The sequence below is a fragment of the Aquila chrysaetos genome, chromosome 4, assembly GCF_900496995.4.
Source record: "Aquila chrysaetos chrysaetos chromosome 4, bAquChr1.4, whole genome shotgun sequence".
Classification (NCBI taxonomy): domain Eukaryota; kingdom Metazoa; phylum Chordata; class Aves; order Accipitriformes; family Accipitridae; genus Aquila; species Aquila chrysaetos.
In genome coordinates, this window is record NC_044007.1 from 19346443 (window position 1) to 19370235 (window position 23793).

A 23793-nucleotide genomic window follows, 5' to 3' on the forward strand; every position below is an offset into this window, starting at 1 on the left:
ACAAGTTTTTGGCCTTTTGCCTGATCATCAAGCAAATGAGAGAGAAAGAGATTTAAAGATAGAGATAGGTAGATGTATTTAAAAAGCACATGTGCAATTGGGTGCCAATAGAGCTGTTTGCTAGGCCACTATAGCTGAGCAGGAAACAATATGGAACTTCACAAAAGATGGGGAAATAGTGAAGGAATAAAAGGATGTAATGTAGACAATGACCTTGTTGATGGGCCTGGTGTAAGCTTTGGCATGCCAAGAACAATAGAAATGATAAGAAAAAAAATGAACTGTTAGACTTGACTAGGGAGAAAATGTCAGCATACAGAGTGATCTTTTAGACAGTCTATTCTCTCAAGTAATTTCATTTTAAATTTCTGACAAATTAGCAGGTTGGGGAAGGGATGGGAGATGGTGTAAAAATGTGTCTTGTAATTTTACTGTATGTTACAGAGCTTATTTATTTCACTCACTTTAATCCAGTGGGGAGACAAAATATAGTATTGATAATTAACTTTCTTATTAAGATTGAGGTGATTATTGCTTAAAGGAGCTTCCCAAAAAAATCAAGAAATCAAAATCATATTGCAGACCCTGTAAATTAAAACAAAAAAATACAAGTTCATATTTGAATTGATATAGCCTCTGAAATGTATCCTTTTCTCAGAAGAACTCGGGTGGATTTCTGCCACCCAAAGAGATAAGGTAGCTCCAAGGACGTAATACATCAGAGCTAAAGACAAACAGGCTGCGATTGCAGAAGCAAAAGATATTAACAGAACTACAGAGCTTTTGGCCTGAGGACTGAGAGTGGATGGAGACTAAAGAGTCCCAAAGATCTGCTTTTTTCCCCATAGTCAGCCTGAGAGCAGGAATGGAGGAACAGAGCAAAGAGAAGAGCTGTCTGAAATGGAAAGCTTTAGAAAGGAAAGAAAACTTCTAAATAAAAGATAAGATAAAATTAGGAAAGGAATTAATAAAAACGTTGGAAAAGCTTTATTTAATTAAAAAAAAAACCAAACAGAACTGTATTTATTATTTGGAACCATTTACAGCAGATACCTTAGAAGAGGCCTTTAACTTGAGGTGAGCAATCAGAATTTTCTGAAAATCAAATCTTTTACCATACTGCAAAGAAAGCCCATAAACTGAGCAGTTACTTCAGAAAATATTTCTTACATTTTAAGTAAATATTAAATAATTTTAATATACCTGGCTTTTGGCATATTGGGTTTTTTAAAAAGGAATGGAGCTGGGCACAAGTCCTCTTGGGACAAGAACACTTCCCTGTACTGGGTAGCAGGGAGCATGACTGCTTGTCGTAGCTTTACAGCTGTACCTGTTACCGAAAAGCTCGGAATGAAGAACTTATCAACACCAATTTAGTGTAGATAAGCAGACACTTCTTTATTGACGGCCGGGTGCGCGGGCGAGTCCTCTCACGAACCACGCACACCTGTCTTCAAAACAATACACCTTATATTAAGACTTATCGATACATATTCATTAGATTTCCAAGAAAAGTTATACATATTCATTAGATTTTTGGGAAATCATTAGCATACGTGAATATCTTTTACGCAGGCGTAGTGAAGGTCTCTCCGAGGCGTGGTAAGTCTTGGAGGCGGGTAGCTTTTGACCAGGAGGTGTGTTTTGGTATTATAATGAAGCAAAGTTCGTCTAAAGTTCATGATTTCTTCATCGATGTTATGGCAACAGGTGCAATCCATCCTTTTTGACAGTAGCTATGCGGTTATCTCTAACGGCTCTAGCCAGGGACCTTCCAGGAGCCTTGTACCGCACATTCTATCTTTAGGGATCGGCCGCTGTGTTCCAAACAGGCCGTTGTCAGGTAACGTACTGAACAACTCTTACACCACCTCGTTGTCAAGTATTTCTTTATCCTGTTCTCTAAGTTCTAAATGTTCCTACTAGATGATTTTAGCCAATTTCTCTGGCCTTGATACGGGGCTATACAGGGGATTTTACAGCAGACACTGGTTGGTGGTTAAATATATAAAATACATCATACATATGATTTTGCTAAAATATTAAAACTAAGTATGATTAATTCTAACTAATAACAAATCAATGACAAATCAGTAACATCTGCCCCCTTTGAAAGTGTTGAAAATTATTTCAATACTTTCACATCATCTACCTAACATTTATCTACTATTATTCCGAGAATCAATATTTGTTTCGGCATATATTGGTGGTGGACTGCATTCTGGTGGAACAATTGGAACCTTTCTCATGATCATGCAATTTACTGTAATTCTATTGGTAAATTGTTTCTTCAGACATTTTTTCAGGAATGCTAATCAATTGTTTTGTTTCTACTTGTCTTTTTGTTCCTGATTATCAAATCAGTCCAGGTTTCTACTATCATTATCTGCCGAACTAATATAAAAAGAACAAACACAAACAGATATGAAAAATTAGACATGTTTCAGAGTCAGTTTTAAAGTCTTTGGATTCCGGCTAATAATCTTCCATGGAGTAGGTGCTTTCTTCACTTGAGTGTGGTGTATCCAAGCATCCGATTCTGTAATTTTAATAGCCGTGAAGGTGGTTAACAGTATCTGGAAGGGTCCTTTCCAACGTTCCTGCAGGGGTTTGGAAGTCCACGTTTTCACATAGACATAGTCTCCCTGGTTGTAAGTCATGCACTGGAACTTCCAGGGATAATGGTCTATTTTACACCACTGCTCTCCAAATTGCAGTCAAAGTTTTTTCTAAGGAAAACAAATAGTTATACACATCTTGTTTTCTTTTTACCTGCATATTCGGGTTTGGTTCTGGAGATTCATAAGGTTTCCTATACAATAATTCATAAGGACTGACTGAGGTTCCACTCTTTGGCTGTATTTTAATTCGTAATAATGCCAATGGAAGTGTTTGAGGCCTTTTTAAATTAGTCTCTTGACAAATTTTGCTTATTTGTTTTTTAAAGGTTTGATTTATTCTTTCTATTTTCCTATTGGATTGTGGTCTCCATGGGGTATGCAAATCTCATGTGATACCTAGAATTTTGTTAACATTTTGGATCACTTCTGCAACAAAGTGTGGACCTCTGTCAGAAGAAATTCTAATAGGAACTCTAAACCTTGGAATTATTTCTCGTAGTAACCATTTTACTACTTCTTTTGTTCGTGTGGAACGACAGGGAAAAGCTTCTGGCCATCCTGTAAAAGTATCAACCCCCACCAGGATGTACCGATACCCATTCTGTCTAGGTAGTTTTAAAAAATCTACTTGCCAATAATCTCCAGGCTCTGTACTAGATTTTATTTGACCTCTTTAAACCTTTTTCTTGATTATTGGATTATTTTTCAAACATACTTCACATTTTGCAGTTATTTTTTTTTTAGCTATTCTTAACATTCTGAGTGATACCACTTGTTTTTTTGTAAGGAAGTTACTAAGGCTTCTGTTTTCCAGTGACACTCCTGATGCTTTGTTTGAATTATTTCTCTCATCAAAAAGGGTGGAACTACTACCTGTCCTTTAGGTGTTACCCACCATCTGGCTAGGTTTTTCTTAGCATTTAATAATTGACCTAGCTTATCATTTTCCTCTGAGTATTTTCGTTTTTCTCTAGGGAGAGTTACTGTTTTGGAGGGAATTAATGTTATTTGCAATGTTCGTTTTTTTGTTACCTTTCTTGCCGTTTGGTCGGCTAAATTATTTCCAGTGATTTTCTTTGTGTTTCTAATTTGATGTGTTTTACAGTGTATGATTGCTACCTGATCTGGTTTCTGAACTGCTTGTAATAATCGTAAAATTTCATCTTGGTGTTTAATATTTGATCCCTGGGAGGACAATAATCTTCTTTCTTTCCACAATGCTGCATGGACATGTACCACTCCAAAAGCATACTTTGAATCTGTCCAAATATTTACTTTCTTCTCCTCGCTTAGTTCTAAAGCTCAAATCAAAGCAATAAGTTCCGCTTTCTGAGCTGAGGTGGTACTTGGCAATGCTTCTGCTTCTATAACTGTGGTGTCTGTTGTTACCGCATATCCAGCGTATCGAACTCCTTGCTCTACAAAGCTGCTACCATCTGTATACAGTTCCCAGTCCGGTCGCTTCAATGGTACATCCTTCAAATCTTCACGACTGGAATAAACATACTCAATAGCAGCCAGGCAATCATGTTCCAATTGTCCTTCTTCCTGTATGGAACTTAAAAACACAGCTGGATTTGCCAGGTTAGTTGTTTTTAAAATTACATCATCTTGTTGAGTTAATATTACTTGATATTTCATCATTCTGCTCGGAGATAGCCAGTGTCCCCCCTTTTGTTCTAGCACAGTTTTCACCATGTGTGGGACATAGACTGTTATTGTTTTTCCCAAAGTCAATTTCCGAGCTTCTTGTATGATCATTACTGTTGCAGCCACTGCTCTAAGACAATTTGGCCACCCTTTACTCACTGTGTCCAGTTGTTTGGAGAAGTAGCTGATTGGTCATTTCCAGCTCCTCATCTTCTGGGTTAACGCACCAAGTGTCAGGTGTTGTCTTTCATGAACGAACAGCTGAAAATCTTTAGTTAAATCAGGGAGGCCTAAAGCAGGTGCAGATATTAAAGCGCGTTTTAACTCTGTAAAGGCCCTTTGCTGTTTTGGACCCCACACAAAGGAAGAATTCTTTTGGGCTTCATATAACGGTTTAGCTATTAGACCGTAGTCTATGATCTAAAGACGACACCACCCTGCCATTCTCAAAAACGCTCTAAGTTCATGGATATTTTTCGGCTCAGGTATACTACAGATGGTTTCTTTGCGATCTTTTCCTAGTTGTCTCTGCCCTTTTGAAATCTCTAAGCCCAGATATATCACAGTCTGACATGCTATTTGGGCTTTCTTCCTGGATACCTTGTACCCATTTAATCCCAGAAAATTCAAGACATCAATGTTTACCTGTATGCAGGTAGATTTTTCTTCTGTAGCAATCAATATGTTATCCACATATTGTAAAAGTAAATGTTCAGGCCTTGGTTTGTCCTGTTTCCAGATTTCAAGCTCTTTTGCCAGCTGGTTTCCAAAAATTGTCGGGCTATTTTTAAATCCTTGGGGTAGTCTTGTCCATGTTAGCTGCATCTTTCGCCCAGTTTGTGGATTTTCCCATTCGAAAGCAAACAACTTTCTGCTTTCCTTCTCCAAGGGTATGCAAAAAAAAGCATCTTTTAAATCAAGCACTGTAAACCACTGATAAGTCTCCTTTAACGCTGTTAACAATGTATAAGGATTTGCAACCACAGGATATATGTCTTTGACTATTTGGTTCACTGCTCTCAAATCTTGCACTAATCTATATTCTCCCGAGGGTTTTCTAACTGGTAAAATAGGAGTATTATATTCAGATTCACATTCCTCTAAAATTTTATACTTCAAAAATTTGTCAATCAATTTCTTTAACTCCTGCCTAACTTCTGGTTTAATTGGATATTGTTTAATTTTTACTGTTCCTGCATCTTCTTTTAGATCTATTTTTACAGGTGCTGCTAATTTTGATTTACCAGGAATATCTGTTTCCCACACTATAGGGATCACTACAAAATCCACCTCTGGTGGAATTTCCTGCTCTTCCACTTTTTCTTGTATCATTAGGATTTCTCCTGTTTTTGACTCAGGTAACTTCAAAAAGAGTTCTCCTCCTTCCTCAAAAACAATTTGTGCATTTAATTTAGATAACAAATCCCTTCCTAACAAGGGTATCGGACATTCTGGTACATACAAAAATTCACGTGTAATTATTTTATTTCCAAATTTCAAATCCAGAGGTTGCAGGAATGGTCTGTTTTCTTCTTTCCCTGTTGCTCCTACTATGTTTGCTGTTTTTGTTCCAATTTTTCCTTTACAAGTATTTAATACCGAAAATGTCGCTCCTGTATCTATTAAAAATTTGACTTCTTTTTCTTTCAGCTTAATTATAACCAGAGGCTCAGCTGGGTTCCCCTCTGGTCCCCTTCATTCATCCAAAACCATCATTCTGGCTACCTTCTTTTGAATATTTCCTCCTGAACACTGCACATTTTTAGGACAATCTTTTCTCCAATGTCCTTCCTCCCGACACAAAGCACACTGATTCACTCCTAAGGGGGTGTTAAAATTCCGATTGCTAAAATTCATAAATCCTCTCCGTCCACTGTCACCTCGTCCTCTTCCTCTACCTCGTCCTCTGTCTGCTGTTTCTGTCATTACGGCCAGTAATCTATTTTCTCTGATTTTCTTTTCCTCTTTTTCCCTGTTATTATATACTTTCCATGTTGTCTCCAACATTTTATTCAAACTCCTTGAATCTTCTCCCCTCCAGCTTCTGAAGTTTCTTTCTTATGTCTGGTGCCGACTGTCTTATAAAAATCAAAGCCAACTGTATCTGAGCCGCCTCTATTTCTACTCTTAAATCAGTATATTTTCTGGCAGCTTCCTTCAATCTTTCCAGAAACGCTGAGGGAGATTCATTCTTATCTTGCCTCACCTCATATAATTTAGACCAATTCAAAGATAAGCATGTTTAACTCCATATAAAATCTATTTCTGATACCGACTCAGCCTTTCTCTATGTTCCACGTTATTTGGATCCCACTGCGGATCCCCAGACAGAAAATTCTGTTCTAATGTTCCACCTATTGTCCCACTCAATACTGTTATTTCTGCTTGTGCTTTGCCAGTTTTTAGTACCGTCTGCTTTCTGTATCAATCCACAAATTATCCAAGATCACCTGTAATCACCTCCAGTCTGGATTCTGCGTTCTAATTATAGTATCCACTACTCTGCCAACTCTCTCAAGATCTCTATATACTCCAGCTGCCTGCTTCCAAGCCATCAAGTCCACAACCAAAAAGGGCACTTTTACATACACTGGTCCATTGTTACCAACTCCCTGCCTCAAGGGAGCTATTGTTTGTGCCTGCTGTTGGGTCCTTCGAGAAATGGGGGTATGAATCACAACTTCAGACGGTCCTTCCCCTGCATCCTCTATTCCACTGCTTTCTGGTTCTTCCATCTGTTCCCTATGCTCTCACCTCCAATTCCTTCCTCTCCTGGGAGGGGATATATCCAACTCTGGCCCTTCATCCTCTTTGGGGGCAATATCACATGCCAGACAACGTTTCTTCTCTTTCTTATTATCAAAAGTTATAGCCATTACCAAATTGTCCCTACTAACTAGCTTGCACTCATTCTGCCAATCTTGTCTCTGCCTTAAGTAAAAAAATAAATCCACATAAGGTACTTCACTCCATTTCTCTTCTCTTCTACAGAACAACATTAACTGCAGAATGGTATTATAATTCAGTGTCCCGTTCATGGGCCACCTTTCCTGATCCTCCAACGTATACAGAGGCCACCAATGATTACAATATTCAATCATTTGATTTTTACGTAAATCATCATGCAGTTCTCCCCAATGTGCCAACAAACATCCCAACGGAGATGTTTTCGGTATCTTTCCATCAGTGGACAAATTTCCCATACTCTTACTCTTAAATAATTTGGCAAATGCCATTATGTTTATACCCAATACCAAATATCTATTAAATATATAACAAATATCAGAAATCGATACTCAATTGTCAAATGTTAAATACCAAACCAAATACCAAATGCCAAATATCAAATACAAAGTTTCAAATACCAAATGCATATATCAAACACCAGATATTAAATAAATACAAATAACAATTGTTGCCAGGTAATGGAGTCCACCTACTTGCCTAGGGCACGGACAAAGCCGACTTCCCTAAGCAAGAGTCATAACCAATATCCCCTGGCAAGATTATTAACCAGCAAATGTATTCACACTTTATAACTTCTAACCTTCAGTAAGAAACACTACAATCGTTGCCAAGACTCACTTCATGTTCAGTTGCACATCCCACACTTACAACACTCACGATACTTCCAAGTACACAATATATCTCACTTTTTTTTCCTTTTTTTTTCTTTTTTTCTTCTCTTTTTTTTTCTTTTTTTTTTTCCTTTTTTTTTTTTTTTTTTTTTTTTTTTTTTTTTTTTTTTTTTTTTTTTTTTTCTCTTTTTTTTTTTCTTTTTCTCCGTTCCTTTTTCTTCTTCTAGAATTTGGGACTCAAACCCAAAATTTCCAAAATGCTTTTGAAGCTGGGACTCTGACCCAGAATCCTCAAAAGCTGTGGGACTCCTTCCCACTTCCAAATTGTCCAACCCAGCAATAGCTTTCGCTTATGTCTTACGGGCAGACGCCTAGGCTTCCACTTCCTTCAGGATCCTTTTGTCCAACCTTGCGCAGCTTTCGCCGCGTCTGACAGGCAGACGATACCGGTGGGACTCTAACCCACTCGGGGGGACTCTAACCCCAAACAATACCGGTGGGACTCTAACCCACTCGGGGGGACTCTAAACCCAAACAATACCGGTGGGACTCTAACCCACTATCCTTAATATTTTAAAAGAAGTGTCTTACCAAAATCCAGGGGACTGTCACAAAGAGCCTTATGGATCGGGGATCGAGGGTATCCCGAGAAATCCTCGGTGCCGGCAGGAACCGATCGGTCCCCGACTCCTCCGTCTCTCTCAGCAGAGGTCCCATCTGGGTCGCCAAAAACTGTTACCGAAAAGCTCGGAATGAAGAACTTATCACACCAATTTAGTGTGTAGATAAGCAGGACACTTCTTATTGACGGCCGGGTGCGGCGGGCGAGTCCTCTCACGAACCACGCACACCTGTCTTCAAACAATACACCTTATATTAAGACTTATCGATACATATTCATTATGATTCCAAGAAAAGTTATACATATTCATTAGATTTTTGGGAAATCATTAGCATACGTTGAATATCTTTTACGCAGGCGTAGTGAAGGTCTCTCCGAGGCGTGGTAAGTCTTGGAGGCGGGTAGCTTTTGACCAGGAGGTGTGTTTTGGTATTATAATGAAGCAAAGTTCGTCGTAAAGTTCATGAGTTCTTCATCGAGTTATGCAACAGGTGTGCAATCCATCCTTTTTAGACAGTAGCTATGATCGGTTTATCTCTAACGGCTCCTAGCCAGGGGACCTTCCAGGAGCCTTGTACCGCACATTCTATCTTTAGGGATCGGCCGCTGTGTTCCAAACAGGCCGTTGTCAGGTAACGTACTGAACAACTCTTACACCACCTCGTTGTCAAGTATTTCTTTATCCTGTTCTCTAAGTTCTAAATGTTCCTACTAGATGATTTTTAGCCAATTTCTCTGGCCCTTGATAACGGGGCTATACAGGGGATTTTACAGCAGAACACTGGTTGGTGGTTAAATATATAAAATACATCATACATATGATTTTGCTAAAATATTAAAACTAAGTATGATTAATTCTAACTAATAACAAATCAATGACAAATCAGTAACATCCCCAGACTGGCAAATAGAGGAGAATACTGGGATATGCGCAGAAAGGAGGAAAGTAAGGCATCAACAAACAATATCAAAAACACAGCTTCACATTGATTTCCTAGATAATTCGGGGTGTCTATATATTCTCAATTTACACAAGCCAAACTCCATATGTGGGTTTATGTGTACATTATAAGTCTTCTACATCTCAGCAGCCAATTAAGAACAGATGTTAAGAGCAACCAGACATATGCTTATATGAATGACAGCACAATTGTATTTGCATAGTTGATAACCTGCCTGATCTTCCAATAAAACTATTTGTTTTCTACATCAAGTTTTCCTGTAGTATATCTGTAATGGGAGAACACTTCCAGTCATCAGCGTGGTGATAAAACAGAAAGAATAAAGTTTTTGTTTTTAATTGGGACATTGAGGTTTCTTCATTTTCCTGATGCTGTTTCCATCATGTATTGATTGGCTTTGCCGTTTGTGGAATAAATTGTATGAAGTAAATGAGCATCATTAACTCCTGTGAAAATCAGTGAAAATTTTAACAGCTCCTTTAGAGTGAGAGGATAGACCCTGAGGTCTGCATTCAGACTACCTATTTGCTGTACATTGCTAAAGTAGGGAGAAAGGTGTAATGCCAAGGACAATTCAGGTCTGATATGATGCTGGGAACCTACTGCCTCTGCAGCTTGACACTGTCTGCAGATGGTCCTGCATCAGTTAGACTCTTGATTTAGTCTCCCCAGGTTAAGTGTCAAAAGTTAGGTTGAAACCCTGGGATCCATCCAAGTTTTATTTTTTCAGAGACCAAAAAGAGTACTAATTTCAGCAGAGTAAATGTTTCCTATGTTTGAAGATCTTCCACGTAAATGAAATAATAATGATGGGTTAGAAATTCATTTCCTTGTATTCATTAACCACCGCTCCTAGCAATACTTTCAAAGCAAAAAAAGTAAAACTTAATTCAAACTTCCACATCTCTTTAAGGTTTTTGGGTTGACTAATATGGTAGATCATGGCTTTTCCTGAAACCTTCATCTATGCTGAGTAAGTTACCATGGGTTATTTTTGCTTCATCTCTATAGGAAAAAACAAAACAAATCAAACAAACAAACAAACAAAAACCAAGATGTTTTTATCTCCTTCCACAGATGGAAAGTTGTGATGAATGATAGTTAAAGTAACTCATCCAAAGTCACAGAGAAAGTATGTAGCAGACCTGGGACACAGAGCCAAAATATGCACATCTTAAGTCTATTCCTAAGCCCTATGAAGCTGTGGCAAGAATTGCAAAAAGACTTTTTCATGCCCAGTCTTGCAGCCAGTATGTGTAAAACGTGTATCATCTGGTAAGTTTTGCAGGTCTTTTGCATTCATATGGCATTATGTGTGCATTTGCATAGTTACGTTATTGCGAATTAGGCACACTTTATATCTTGTATATATTTATATTTTCAAGGCCCAAAAGGTCCTCAGGCCACCTTGTTCAATCTCCATTACAACACAGGTCAGCACTTACCAGGTCTTACCACTGACAGATCATTACCATTCATTATATGTACCTTTGTAACTACAGGAAACATTTCAACCACGGTCCTAATGATAAATCACATGAGAGAATAACACAAGTGTATATTCCATCCTTGCTTGCCTTTGTCATGTTTTGGTGTTTATTACCTCTAAACATGAGATTTTTGAGAAATTTAAATGCTCAGAAGATGGCGGGGAGGGGGGGATGTTCTTATTAGTATATGCTTAAACATTTATTTGATTTCCTGGATATTGAATAAAGATTGACAAATATTTATAGAAGTTAATGAAATGTGGATAGGCCAAACATGGTATAATATTCTCATATGCCATCCTGACATTGCACTAATTAGATTTAGTAGAATTATTGCAAAATTAAAATGCTTTGCAAAGAATACATTCTAAATGTCACCAGACTTGTCACAGATTTCAGCTGATGTCCATTCACACAGATTCACAACTCTCTGGCCCTCATTACTGCAAAATCTATATTGAGCTGATAAATCAAATTGCTGTAAGAGACATACACCTATCAGCTGAGCTTTACAGAAGTAACATCAGTTAGCACAGGCAGTATAACTAAGCAGGACTGAGAACCGTAAGGCTAAAATCTAGCTGAAAGTGATTATACTATAAGCACTGTCACGGTTTAACCCCAGCTGGCAACTAAGCACCACACAGCCACTCACTCACTCCCCTCAGAGTGGGATGGGGGAGAGAACTGGAAGGGTAACTCATGGGCTGAGATAAAGACAGTTTAACAGGTAAAGCAAAAGCCTTGCACACACAAGCAAAGCAACACAAGGAATTCATTCACCACTTCCCATGGGCAGGCAGGTGTTCAGCCATCTCCAGGAAAGCAGGGCTCCATCACGCATAACAGTTACTTGGGAAGACAAACGCCATCACTCCAAACATCCCCCCTTCCTTTTTCTTTCCCCAGCTCCTGTTGCTGAGTATGATGTCCTATGGTCTGGAATATCCCTTTGGTCAGTTGGGGTCAGCTGTCCCAGCTGTGTCCCCTCCCAGCTTCTTGTGCCCCCCCAGCCCACTCACTGGTGGGGTGGGGTGAGGAGCAGAAAAGGCCTTGGCTCTGTGTGAGCACTGCTCAGCAGTAACTAAAACATCCCTGTGTTATCAACACTGTTCTCGGCACAAACCCAAAACATAGCCCCATACTAGCTACTATGAAGAAAATTAGCTCTACCCCAGCCAAACCCAGCACAAGCACTTGTTCTATATTTTCAATAGTAGATATATTGTAAATACTAAAATAAACATAAGGCATATGTATTTTTACATACTATACTACATTTTACATTACAATATATTTTAGTAATAATTAATGTTAGTTAGAAAAATTTGTCTTACTATGTCATATTCTATGCTTCCTTATGACAACTGATTACTCAATATTATACTGGAAACACATATAACCTTCAAGGATTATAAGCTAGAATATTATGTTGTGTTAAACAGAACAGAGTAAGAGGGCAATCTCTTTTTTTATTTTTTTTTCCTATTTAATACTAAGTATAATAATAGCTTTCATTATTATCTTACCAAGAATTTAAAACATTGCTGTTATTATGATGGCTTTTTTTATTTTTTTGACACAGTAGTGTCCAAAAATACCTGGATAACATCACTGAGCTTACACAACATGCAACATATGCAACAGAGTTACACTACATAAAGGACAATGCTGTGTGACTTGGTAAGTGTCCTTATATATTTCTTATTGTGAAGACAAGATAAAATTCACAGGTCCTCAGCTCACACTCTGAATGAAATGGCATCAAAGTCAGTCTTCGTGTCAGCTGAAAATACTGTTTCCCAGAATTTGCACTGCATTTTACATCTTACAGATGAAGATTATTATTCTTATTGTTTTTTACAACAGATCCAAACCATTAGACTCCAAGCATAAATTTGGGGGCAGTTAAATCTCAGCACAACATTTGAGTGGTATTTACAGGTGATCCATATATTTGTGCAGTACTGAAAGGTCAAAGAATTTGTGGATACACACTATTGCCAAAAGGGCTTTGAGAGCAGAGGTCAGTTCAGGTGAGGTTATAATATGATTTTCTTGCTGCTAGGAAATTTACTTATTAAAGTGAATATTGACTATGTATCTGTGCTCACAGCCTCCAGAAATATCAATGAAAGAAGCCAAGTGATCAAAAATGTAGTCTGTGCCTGTCAAAAGCAGCAAATGTTGACTATATGAAATAAAGCCTTGTCTGCAACAAGCTTAAAGTGCCAGTAGCTCATATCAGAGCATGCAACTCTGATTTTCACAATTTTAACACTGAAAGAAATGTGTGAGGCTACAGAGGTTGAGAAGAGTGAATTTTTTCCCTCTCACACCAGCTCCAGCAGTGCGAGTATACTCTCTCCTGCAGCACAAGTTGCCCGTGTTCATCAGATACAGTCCTTTGGTACTTTGTATCTACTTTCTGATTTCCCTCTCATCAAAGAAATTATTAAATGTATTGTATTAATAGCCATTCTTTCAAAATATTTTATTTATAATCATACCTGAAATATTCTCTGCATTACTTTCAGCACCATTGGCTCAAGACTTTGTTACTACTGATTAAATTCAGGAAGGTGGCAGGTGTGAAAGGACATGCACAACAACTTTTATGGGGTATAAACTGGGCAGCAATTTGACTCTTAATTCCTCCCCACTTGAGGGCAACGCACCACAGAGAGAAAGGGGTGAGCAGTTAGCAGTTCCAGTAGTATCCCAGTCTGGTGCTCTGCCATTGCCTCGTGGTCAATATTGTCATCCCAACCGACAGCTGAGGCACAGCGTTCTTTTTGTTTAATGAGCCACACTACAATTACCTCTTATCTCTACCCATGCTCGCAGTTTAGTGGCTTCTTACATTTTAAAGTTATTAGAAGGGGAATAGTTAAATAGATAAATAATTATCCCTAAATCCATCTTCCTCTTCAGAAAAGTAAAACACTACACAGATTACAATATTCTGCAAAATTTCAATCAATCTGCATTTTTACAAGAAAACTCTTCCAACAAAAACTTTTTTAACGAATCCTATGAGGTACACAAATTAAGTGAACTATAAAAAATAAAAAGAAAGTGACATGAAATTGCTATTCCTGCTAAATTCTTTGCCTTTCTTTTGTTTCAATATGAAAAGTCATTATCTTTTTAAAGGCAAAAATTGAAACTGTGTTTGTAACCATAGAAACTACCTTTAGTCACAAGTAAAATAAATTTAAAACTATACTGCATAAAGTCTGAAAATATCACAAGCTATTAGCGTGCAAATATGACAAACATGAATGTAATTCTCTCTTTAAATAAACTGAGTTGGGAATGTAATAACACTTGTTAAAAGACTTGCCATATGAAGTGCAAATCCTTAATCTTTCTGGAACAACAAAAATATGAATACCTGTCTTCTCCTTTGCACCATCCTTCCCACTGCATGGCAGGAATGGGACATCCCAAATTCATAGTAGCTGACATTTGAAAGGAGGTCTCCTTCAGGTTACTTGCCCTTGACATCCAGTGCTGCTTTGAATTTGATATATGTTTTTTCTGCTTCTTCAGATTAGAATGAACAGTATTTGGACACTAATGGCAGAATGTGCAAGTATTGTCTGGTAAAAAAGTATATATACAGATTTTAAAAATCAATCTAGTTGTCATGGAGTCAAGGTCATGACTCACAAGATCAAATAAAGAGTACATCATCCACTTGCCCCAGCCCACCCATACAAATTCCTCTATAGACGTCTGTGTCTCAGACCATCTTCCTTATGGAGAATTATGCATTGCCCTTGCCCATAGGCAAGATGCTACAGTCTTACACTGGAAAGAGTAGGATTTGTGCCATTGGCAGCAAAAGGTACTTAGTCAGACCCTTAGACACTATATAAGCGTTACATGGAAATAAAATGTTGTTTCTTCTCTCCTTGAGATTTTTCTTTTCAGGTTTGGAGCCCACTGAGCTATGTAAGCTCCCATAGCTCTTATCCATTTCAACATTACGGGAACTAATCTTCCTCATTTATAGTTAATCAGAGAGGGATCAGCCAAGTATTAACATGACTGAAAATCTCACTAATGCTTTTTGACTGTAAATACCACTTAATGCCTCTGTGGGATAGACCTAAACTGCTACATTCAGTAGCTGAGCAAGGAACTTCTATGGCATTTACCTTCCAGTATTCGTTACTCCTCATGAAGTCTGAAACTTCCAGTTTTACTGCTCCAGCTATTCACTAACAGAATAGCAAATGTTAAGATTTTGGACAGAAATGGGTAAAGTATGCATTTTATGCAAATTCAGTTAAACATTTTCTCAGGAACAGCATGGAATCTTAGAGACTACATAGGATACCTGGCAAAGCAGGTGGAAAGGATGTACAACTTTCAGAGAAACATAAATAGGTTAGGAGGTGGAAAAGGAGGTAGAAAAGGTCACTATGTACCTGTATGGGGTATTATCATAGGTGGTATTTTTTCTAGATTTGCAAATATACTGTAAAACATATGGCTCATCTCAAAACATTCTTTAAATAGTTTTAACTGGGGTAGAAAGGTGACTTATCTCTTAAACCCTAGGTCATTAAAAGGAAAAAAGAGATCTGGAAGAGAAGACCCTACATAAGGATAAATTCTCAGGTTTTATCTGAATTTCCAAGTCATAAAAATGGATCTAGTCTACAAAAAAACATGGGTTACAGTATAGCGTGAAACTTAATTCATTAAAGCATTAATATTAGACACTATCCATTCATATTAGTTGACATTGAAAATCAGATATTTTACTGGGTTATAGTCTTATCTTAATAATCAAGTTTGGATTTTAGATTAGATTTTGCTTTTTCCTCTCTCCTTCTGCACCTTTTCACATTAGACCAATCACTTGTAGACTATTAATCTTGTCTTTGAATAAAAGCCAGATATCCAAAAGATAGTGAAGAAACATTAATCTTAAAATGCTCAAGTGGAACACGGTACATGTGCATTTTACTTCATATTAATAGGATTAGTATGGGGCAAATCCTGCAGCTTCAGAAGGCTGCTTGAGAACAGTAAGTGGTTCATGCCCACAGCACAAATAAAGATGAGCAATGCAATGCCATAGGTGATGCGGTCTTGCCCCAGACTAGCCGGCTGTGCAGCAGCAGGGAGAAGGCAGGAGGAAGAAGACAAAACCAGGAAGAAAGGGAGGAGGGGAAGGGGGAAAGCAAGCAGGCAGGCATTTAGGCAGGCCAGAGGATCCAACACTATTCATGTTTTAGGAGCAGAACACTAGGAGGATTTTCCAGATCCTCAGGCCCCAGGAGAAAGTTAGCTGTTGCCCAGTCATCCACAGAGTACCTACCTTGCTTGGCACCTTGCTCCACTGTATTGCATAGCTCTACGGTGAATTTGAAACATACCTTCTCCTGGGGAGCAAGAAAATCTCATGTTTCTTACTGTTCTATTTTCCTAACTTTTATTTGTATGTTGCTACAATGGCAACATAAGCCATTATATAACTACTCTTTTCACGTAACAATGTGCCTGTTGTCTTTTTCTTCCATTACCCACAGAAGCTAAAAAATTGAAGTATTTTAAAGTGGTCAGCCTCATCATTCAGTATTATGCCTAACCGAAACAGTTATTTTCAAATGGTGGATTAATCTATTGTTCATATGACAATCTGAATTCCTAAGACACACTGGGTTTAGGGAATGCATTTACTTCTGAAATTGAGCACATGGTTTATGTTCCTAATGCTCTTTTTATTTGGTTTTAATTGTTGAGGGTTTTTTTCCCTACAAAATTCTGTTTCATAAGTTTTCATAGGATCAAAATTCCACAGCTTAGTTTAAAGATAAATACAGTAAAAGTAAACAGCCTCCAGCAAAAATACAATTTTGGATTTTTTTTTTTTTTCTTCTTTTCAGTCTCAGAAAGCTAACCACTCTTTCTGTTTTGCAACATTGCAATCAACCCATACTATCAATATTACCACTTGAAAAATCAGACGAGGCAGACTACATGTGATTAGCTTGCCTGGATGTCACCACTCTAGTGTTAACTGAGATGCCCTAAAGTCTCCCAAAATACTTGCATCAGGCAAGCAAAACACCTACAGGTAATATGCTTTCTTCTACAGCAGTGGCCTGGAGACCAGCCACATGATTTTAGGGAACCTTTGACAGCTTTAGATACCTTCACACAGGAATGCACCAAGTTAAGGAAACATCCATCTCAAAGATTCTAAGATCTAGAAGTTATATGGAGATTCAAGTCAGAGCTGGACACTGCTGCCTGGCTGCGAAGAAGTGATGCAAGTGTGTGCCACTGCCTGTTCTGGAAGTTGTTTGTGCCCTCACTCGTTCTCAGTGACAAAAAATTATGATGATTAAAAAAATTAAAAGGGAACACTCTTGGTTTAATTTCCATGTAAGAAAGGAAGAATTATCATATATTTTGTTAGGCAGTGGTCAAATATCTCTCTACCCAGAACAAGTCCCGATTTCTGAATCCTACTCACACTTTGAAGTACACTTACTTCTAGCTTTATTAGAAGAAATTGTTGGTTTCCTACTCATATAAATTTAACGCAGGAAAATCAGTTTAAAAACAAAAAGCAGCATGTTGGTCTCTTCTGAACGAAGTGTATAGAGAACATCACATTTAAATATTCATTGAAAAAGTTTTATGTGTCAGCCTTAGTGTTACAGACTTAATATAACACAATTAACAGTAAAATAAATAAACCCAAATTGCTTAGATGAAAAGAATTTACACTGTTAATACCTTATGCAGTCTCTTATTAAAAAATGTATATAACAATGATTAAAAAATGTGGCTTCAGGCAAATAAGTAAAAATTGCGTGCTGACAATAGTGAAAGTTCAGTTTATTTTGAAAGAAATTTGTATATGTATTTTGTAATGAGGAATGGCAATAAGTCTTTCTTCTCTTCATTCCATGCACAAAAAAACATGGGTTAATCAGAAGGGAAACTTTTTCTAATATGCATTTTTTGTGTTGATCTTCACAAACATATATCATTCAGCATTAAAACAATGGAAGGGATAGACTGGGTAACTTTTTGCCCTCTCTGCACCAGCATTTTGAAAAACATGCATTGCACACTGTGGGTCTCCATTTTTAGATCCAATTCTTCCTGCTTCTGTGGAACATGATGGCTTCTTGTTTATTAATTTTTGTGTTTGTTATCCCCTGAAGAGAGCTATAAAAATGTGAAAATTCTGTTACTTCAGTGTTGATCTACAGGCTTTTCTGTGAGACCTCTTTCTTCAGCAGCAGAAAGCACTCGCGTCTGGAGTAGGCATGGGAGGGGCATATAACGCCCTGACACACAAGGTTAAATTGTTATGGAGGCCATCAAGTGTTCAGATCTTGCCAATATTACAGAATCTGACTTTAACATGACATGTGCTTATTTCAACACCCAATAATCTTCTCTATTCATGTCTGAAAGCAAAGGAGCCCTTTTGTAAATTTGGAATGGCTCCATTTGGATAACCACAAGTCTTTTGTCTGTTTTCCGATGAAATATGAAACATCTAGCACTCAAAGAGAATCAGAACATGTGCTATGGAAATGCCAAATTAATTAATTAAATGCCACACCAAAGGTGCAATAAAAGTTTTAAGTGCTTTATATAAATAACAACCCCTAGGAATTTACAGCTGTTAAATTAGCTACAACCTTTGCTTGAATTATATAGCCCTGATCTTCAGTTTTTAATTAAGTTTTTCCTTGTGCAATAATTTTCAATATGCTTCTGTTGAATTCAAGAATCAGTTGAAATACTGTACAAAGAAAAAAATGTAATTTAAATTGGAAGATTGTGGCTATATAGCTCAAACAAAGGCTATCCTCTGGAAAGTGCAACAAGCCCAATCACTTGGTAAGCTGGGCTCTTTCAAACAAAATGTTTTTTTAATGCAAATTTACATACTTCAGAGTAAGGAATACCTACAAAATTGGCAAGTGCATCCTGGAATAAATGAATCCAGAGAGGTGTTAGCATCTAAATTAAAAACTATCAGAACATGGACTTTTGGGATGCTGTTCTGACAAAAGGGCTGACTCAAGGCCTAGATTTATCCTTTGTAGCTTTAGGCCTTCTGTCTGAGTTGCCAAAATGTAAAGTTTGTCTCTGAGTCTTTATATAGGCAGTGCCAGGAGGCAGTTATCTCCAGAGATTGATGCAGATATTCAAGAAGTTGAGTTACCCACTGAGTGTCTTTCCCTGTTAACTACAGAGCTCCCAGCTTCCACACATCAATCTAGTTGCCTAAAATGAGTCAGATAAATCTGGGTCCACGCCTTTAACAATGATGTTGACCATCAGCTGAGAAGTCGGCCATAGAAAATGGTGTATTTTTGATCTGGTATCTTCAGAGTAAGATGGGATGGTTTCAGAAGATGCATCCAGAAACAAGTTACACATTGTTCAAGGACAAGTCACTGAATTCACTACAGAGCTGAGGGATGTGGTATGGCCTGTGGCATACAGCAGACCAAACTCTTGGTGACCTATGAAGCAGTAAAGAGTGATCAGAATGATGTGGATTTGTCAAAATCCTTTGCTTGTGCTGGCCAGTGCTTTATGCACCGATCCAGCTGTCATGGTTTAAGCCCAGTCAGCAACTAAGCACCACGCAGCCCCTTTACTCACTCCCCCACCACACCCAGTGGGATGGGGGAGAGAATCAGGAAATAAAAAGCAAAACTTGTGGGTTGAGATAAGAACAGTTTAATAGGACAGAAAGGAAGAAACTAATAATGATAATAATAAAAATAATAAAATGAAAATAATAATAAAAGGATTGGAATACACAAAAGAAGTGATGCACAATGCAATTGCTCACCACTCACTGGCCGATGCCCAGTTAGTTCCTGAGAGGCATTCCTCCACCAGGCCAACTCCCCCCAGTTTATATACTGGGCATGACATCACATGGTATGGAATACCCCTTTGGCCACTTTGGGTCGGCTCCCCTGGCTGTGTCCCCTCCCAACTTCTTGTGCCCCTCCAGCCTTCTTGCTGGCTGGGCATCAGAAGCTGAACAATCCTTGACTTAGTCTAAACACTACTTAGCAACAACTGAAAACGTCAGTGTGTTACCAACATTCTTCTCATACTGAACCCAAAACATAGCACTGTACCAGCTACTAGGAAGAAAATTAACTCTGTCCCAGCCACAACCAGGACACAAGCACTGGTCTCACTGTCCTGCCTCAGCAATGTCCTCTTTCCCCCACGCCAGTGAAAGTTGCACATCACTCATATCACTTGAGCAATATTCAAACCTAGAAGATACCAGCTGAAAAGTTGATGGTTTTACCAGAGTAAGTCCTGTTGCAAACAGGAATTTGAGCTAGAAATCTTTTGTGTTAGACTGACTGGCTCCAGCCACTGCACTGCTGTTGTGTGTCATACCTGCAGTGGGATGCAGCAGCTGTGTGACTGTGCACCGGGCAGGGAGAGAACAGACGTGTTAGCAAGTTACCTCCTTTGGAAATACTGTCCTACTAAAGCAAACTTTAATCTATTGCTAAGAAATTTGACCAAGCACTCCTTCTTGTGTAGCTTTTTACATTGCCTTAGTTTAGATTCACATATTTTAAACTAAATTTATCTTGGGGTCTCAGTCTGATTGATAACAATCTCCCTATTTTTAGGATTAGATTATTTTCCTGTTTCATGGGCTTCTCCAATTGTTACCATAAACTCAGAAAGGAAATGCTAGAGATCAGTCACCCTAAACTCATTTCCACCTCCAAGAGTCCATCTCAGTCAGGAAACAATAATGAGCTACATACAGTTAGCATATTCAGGTGGTTATTTCAGGTGTGCTTTTAACATTCAGCTAGAAATACAATGCAAGGTCCACTGAAAGACATATTGCACAATGATCCAAGACAAACAGCAACCAAGGCACATGGCAAAGCAGATTCTACCTTTTAAGGAAAAGAATTGTTCACTAGCCAGTTAAGTTGGAATAAGACTCTTGGTCTAAAGCAAAGTGAGGTCTGACAGCCTTTCAGCTCAGGAGGGAATAAATGGCTTCTGAGGAGAAAGGGTGATGCGGACTCTAAATCTGTCTGATGGTGTGATTGCAGAGTCTGATGGAAGCTTTTTTATACAGGTGAATTCCTTGGTGAAAAATCTCTTTTCATGCTTTAGATGCATCTTGGAATATACGGCAAGTGCAAAGCCATACCTCTTTGTCAGAAGAGAGGAAGTCAGCAGAATTTTTAACTGATTTGGACGCTGTAAATTAAGTATTGTATTTAGATTTTACCTGGCTGTTGTAGGCAAAAATAGCTTAAATTGTGAATGCTAACAGGCAGCAGATAATTAGGTGTACGTCCATCTGCAAGTCAGTATTTGAATAAGAACTTTTCCACTCCCAAGCAGAAGCCTGCTACCTGCTAGATGCAATGGATATTGCCTGGTTGTAAATTTTGATAATGCCTGGACTAAAGAAAAGTGGCATATTCTGAATCCTCCTATTAATAGAGATGAGACAGAAGCACCAGTTAGGAGGCTGATCAGGCATTGAGCTTCTGCACATAAGCCACTTAGACTGGGAAAACCAGGGGCTTGGGTTGAAAGGGTTCCTGAAAAGAAGACATGGTCTCCGAAAGACGAAAGGGGCCCCAAAGGTGGAGAAGATGCTGGCTGGAGGAAAGATCGTGGAAGTTGGGGAAGATCCTAAAGATGAGGAGATACAATGAGACATATGCAGGGCCATGTCCCGATGTCTCAGCCAGTAACACCCAGTGTTGATAACTGCGAGCAGTAGCACAGCATGAACAAACACAAATTTGTCCCCAGCATTCCTGGGCTAGCAGCAACCTCCTTCCTAGGAAGAGAAGCCAAGACCTACTGAATGTAATAGTGGGAGGGAGCAAGTAAGTGTGAGAGGTAAGCAAGTAGCGTAAAAGCTCTAATCTTGTTGGTTCTTGAATAAACCCCGGTACCCAGATCCACTATAGGCTGTTGTTTATTCTGTGTTGCCTACGAAACTTACCCCAGCTTGAGTCAAGTGTGATTTGAATAACGGAATAATAACCAGCTAAGCACCTGGCAGATCTATAAACCAAGGTCCATGGACACCTTAAGACATACCACAGCTTCTCAGTGGCTCCTCCACTATAGTCAAAGAGTGACAGAGTGTGCCCCCATTTGAGATGGAGGGGCCAGACTGCACAGAGTGGGAAAGGCAGGGTCACTCTCCACTGTTGGTGACTCAAAAGGCTCCCCGGGACATGGTAAGGTAGTGGAACACACAACTCAACTCTGAAGGCCAGAGGAAGAGTTTCACAGCAATAGAAAGATGAAAGGTCTTCCTCTTCTGAATTACTAATAACGTTATATCTTTCACTCTGCCCTGCATTTATGGGAATATAATATTGCTGTTGTAGTTCCCAAAATACAGCACTAAAGCAAATTACGGTCAACCTTTTTTTAGACTTCTTAATGGACCCATTAGGGATTCATTTTCTTACCAGAGGTGGATGACAGTTCTGCTGATTGTTGTCATCATAATACCTGAATTTTGGCCACATTTTGTTCAAAGCCTTCAGTCTGTTCAAGTTCTCTGTTGCCTACTGTGAGGAGTCCAAAGCCGGGAGGCAGCTGGACATGTGGTCGCAGACTGACATTCAGCACTGCTAGTGTGTAAGAAGAGACAGTGAATTCTCAGTGAACCCGGGTGCCAGAACCTATGCTTGGGAAACCATTTTGACAATGTTCAAAAGCTTCAGCTGTACATGTCCAACACAGCAGCACATCTTTCAGCTTTGAACTCTGCGGTTCTTGGATTCTACATCCTTTGATATGCAATGAGGTCATAATATGTGTTTATGACAACAGTGCTCACCGAGCTGAGGACTGTGATATCAAAGTTGAAATATTTTGACTTCACTGCATGATTAAATGTCTTGAGGAAAAAACAGTTATACAGCACTATCACAAACCTTTAAAGTGTATTTCTCACATAAAGATAAAGGTTACCTCTAGTATGTTGCCTCTGGAAATGTTCTGCCAGGTTGCTATAGCAACCTCTGCTATGTAAATTAGCAAGAGCTTTACCACAAGATTTTTAGATTGCTGGATTTAGGGAAAAAAAAAATGGAAGTAAGAGCTAAAGTGAAAAATAAGCTGGAGAAGCATCTAAAGGGACCAATTAGTAGTTAGTCGTGGTCCACTGGCAACTAGATACCAAATGATTTTTTTTAAACTACAGTTTTCAATGTGATTCTATTTTCCCCTTACACAGTCTGTACTGGCAAACGTGGTGGCACTTAGGATGAAGGAATTCCCTTTTAGGCTTAAAGCCATTTTAAATAATCCACTTATAACACAGAAGTACAAAAGTAGAGAAGTACAGGACTGGTAAACTTAAGACACATAAGAAACTAGAAGACCAAATGAGGAACCACAGAATGGAAATACCTAATTCTAAGAGTACCTCAAAGTTGTTGAATGCTCTGAAATTGTGAAAATCACTGGAAGGTCATTTTTAATACTGTTCTGCTTACAGATTGCTCATTAAAATAGCAATGTGACTGTCAGGGGATTCTTTTTCTAATCAGCCTCTCCATTTCAAAATGGACCATGAATTTCTGAATTTTCTCTGTCTGATCCAAAGTATATTGAAAGGCATCTGCTGACCTTAGTTGGTTTTGTATTAATCCCTAGTATATTTAGGGATGATCAGTTAGTTTACAGATAGTGACGACCTACTGTGTCAGAGATCCCCAGCCTCATTACTGTTTCTCAGTGAAATTATTAGGTGTACAGATGGCATACAGTAAAATGCCATATCCTTGTTTCCAGAAGAGAAACAGACCAGTCAGAAAATAAGATACAATG